This window comes from Cetorhinus maximus, chromosome 6 (genome assembly GCF_964194155.1).
Source record: "Cetorhinus maximus chromosome 6, sCetMax3.hap1.1, whole genome shotgun sequence".
NCBI classification, from domain to species: Eukaryota; Metazoa; Chordata; class Chondrichthyes; order Lamniformes; family Cetorhinidae; genus Cetorhinus; species Cetorhinus maximus.
The window spans coordinates 78738569-78742271 of NC_135884.1; positions in this window are offsets into that span (position 1 = coordinate 78738569).

The window sequence follows — 3703 nt, forward strand, 5'->3', positions numbered from 1 at the left end:
CTCCCCAACAGCATTGTGGGTATACCTACACCACAGGGACAGCAACAGTTCAAGAAGGTAGCTCACCACCACCTTCCCAAATTAGGGATAGGCAGTAAATGCTGGCCTATCCAGAAATGCCAAAATCCTGTGAATGAATGAATATGAAAAAGGCAAAAACAACAACTATTACTTGTGTATATATATATATATATATATATATATAGACCGCCTTTAATGTAATAAAATGTCCCAATGCACTTTACAGGACTGTTATAAATCAAAGTGTGACACGGAGCCAACTAACATATTCAGCCAGATGACCAATTACTTGGTCAGAGAGCCAGTTCTTAAGGTGTTTCTTAAAGGTGAAGATAGAGAGAAACAAAATAGTTTAGGAAGGATATTCCGGGGCTTGGTGCCTGGGCAATTGAAGGTGTGGCCACCAGTGTTGAACCAATTAAAATCTTGGATGATCAAGAGGCTGGAATTAAAGGAGTGCAGACTTCTCAAAGGCTTCTGGGACTGGAAGGAGGTTACAGAGATAGGGAGGGGCATAGCCATGGAGGGATTTGAAAATGAGGATGAGAATTTTAAAATCAAGATGATTCATGATCTGGAGCCAATGTAGCTCAGTGAGCACAGGGTTATAACAGAATGGGATTTAATGCAAGTTAAGATATAAGCAGCAGAGTTTTGGGTGACATCAAGTTTACAGAGTGTAGAATATGGTAGACCAGCCAGGTCTATTGGAATAATCAAGTCTATAGGTAGCAAACATATGAATGAGGGGTTTCAGCAGCATACAGACCGAGATGGTCTAATGAAGGTGAGAATAGCTGGTCTTAGTGATGGCAAGAATACAAGGTCAGAAGCTCATCTCAGGGTCAAAAATGACACAAAGGTTGTGAACAGACAGACTTAATCTCAGAGGGACAGAGATGGGGTTGGTTGCGAGGGAATGAAGTTTGAAGTAGGGAATGAAAACAATGGATTCAAACTTCTCAATATTTAATTGGAAGACATTTCCGCTCATCCAATACTGGATGTTCTCTTTGCAGTCCAGTATCATAGAGTCATAGATTCATTACAGCACAAAGGAGGTCTATGGTCTATCGGATCCATCCCAGCTCCCTATTGAGCAACCAAATCAGTCCCACTCCTCTGCTCAATTCCCATAGACCTGCAGGTTTATTTCAGAAACTATGAAATTAAATAATGAGGAATATGAAACAAAATAAACCATTTTACAAGTACATCAATAAAAATAGAAAGGCTGTAATGGGAATCAGACCACTATGGGATAGACAGGATAATATCACAGGTAACGATAGGGAGGTGGCAGACATATTAAATAATTATTTCACTTTGCTATTTAGCTGGGAGATAGACCTGCTAGACTTGACATTGAATGATGAGAGGAAGAATGATATATTTGCATTTAAAATTAAAAATAGGGATTTATTAAACAAATTAAAGACACTCAAAGAGGCCAAATGCCCAGGTCTGGATGAATTGCATCCACATATTTTAAAAGAATCGAGACAAGAGATAGCAAAGTCATTACTATTCATGTTTAATAATTACTTATAAAAAGGTGTAGAACCAGAGGGCTGGTGGATTGCTAATACAATTTCGACATTCAAGAAGAGTGGCACAAAATGTTCATAGAATGATAGACCAGTTAGCTGAACATCAATGGTAGAAAATATAAAGGAATCTTACCACATGACAAAAATCATCCTATATGCTTTGCTAACTACACTCTCAATATATCCTCATTTTCAAGGGTCTTTGCACATGGATCCCAAGGACCCCTGTCCCTGCGCACTTTTTAGAGTTGTCTATTGGCTTTCCTTGAGACTCCAGTCACTATCACATCACATCTTGAATTCAGCTCTTCTATTCATATTTGGACGATGCTCATCTGCTTCAGGCGAATCTCATTGCTGCATATAGGAGATTAGATCATGTTTGATGAGCTAATGATATTAAATTTGGGCAAGTGCACTACTATCCATGTGGCGGGGCGAATGGTCAATATTAATAGAGCCTTCAGGGGGAAGCAATAAAGAATGTGGAGAACGAGATAGATCTGGTCTTTCAAGTGCAGACATCGATAAGGACGTAGGAGCAATGCTGTGAAGTGATAGCTGGTGTGAACTGAGTGCTGTGCCCATGAATAAAAGATGAGGAAAACTATTTTGTCTTTTTACAAGACTTTGTTCCGGCCTCACTTATAATACTTTGTCTATTTTTGAGCTCTTCACATTGAGGCTTCGTAAGGGGTGCAGAGGGCACCAGGATGTCTCAATACTTTTAAAATGTGTGCATGCAACCCATTTGGACCAGGGCATTTGGCCTATTTGAGTATCTTTAGTTTGTTTATTAAATCCCCATTTTTAATTTTAAATGCAAATATATCAATATTCCTCTCATCATTCAATATCAAGTCTAGCAGGTCTAACTCCCTGCTAAATACCGAAGTGAAATAATTACTAAATACGTCTGGTTCTTTCACATTTACGGGGGATTCAGTGATGCTGTGGTTGATTAGTTGCTCAGTTTCTGCATGCTCAGTGCTTGTAGTCAGCTTGACAGTTGTCACTTTCAGGCAGGTTGTGGGCAGTTGGTCAGTCATATGGCCCTTGATTGGATTGTGGTCAGTCAGTCACCTTCCTTGTGCTCCCTCTGACTGCGATGAGCGGTTCAATGTCTGTGTGCATGTGGTCAATTTCCCTCTGCTGAGTCGGTTTATCGTCAGTCAGGTTGTCAGTATCTTTGTGTTCAAAGTAATAGGAATCAGTTGTGCAGTTTCTGCTAGCTCACAAGTATAGTGTTCACTTTGTTCATTCAGAAAGCTGGCATTTCATCAGCGTATGGAATTTTCTTCAGCTTGTGCCAGGTGGCCAGTTTCTGGGTGCTCGGTTGGGTTGTGGCATTTTGATCAGTTTCTCAGTGCTCGGTTGGGACGTGACATTTTGATCAGTTTCTCGGTGCTCGGTTGGTTTGTGACATTTTGATCAGTTTCTGGGTGCTCGTTTGGGCTGTGACATTTTGATCAGTTTATGGGTGCTCGGTTGGGTTGTGACATTTTGATCAGTTTATCGGTGCTCGGTTGGGTTGTGACATTTTGATCAGTTTCTCGGTGTTCGGTTGGGTGGTGACATTTTGATCAGTTTCTGGGTGATAGGTCGGGTTCTGGCATTTTGATCAGTTTCTGGGTGCTCGTTTGGGCTGTGACATTTTGACCAGTTTCTCGGTGCTCGGTTGGGTTGAGACATTTTGGATCATGTTTGTGTAGCAGCTCCTGAGCCAGGCTGAGCAGCAGTACTCTCCTGTGGGTAGCCCAGGGCAAGTGAAGCAGTGCAAAGTTCATTATCCCCGTTGCCCCAAGTGGTACTCACCAGTTTCCATATGTGATTCACCGTCACCTTGACTTTGGCTCTAGTATTCCAGAGGTGTTGCCTGTAGGTCAATTTATGGTCAAGAGCGATGCCAAGATATTTTGGCATTGGGTTGTGAGTGAGTGATTGGCCACAGAACTGGATATGAAGTTCTTTGAGAAATTGAGGAGCAACCCCTTCAAATAATGGAGATGGGGCTGCAAGCTCTCACAATCTAGCTAGATGTGTAGGAATGAGCTGAGAATATTGTGTGGTGGCAAGGAGAGAATGATATTGGGTGGGCTTGGAACGAGCTGAGGGTGTTAGGTGGGGGTGGT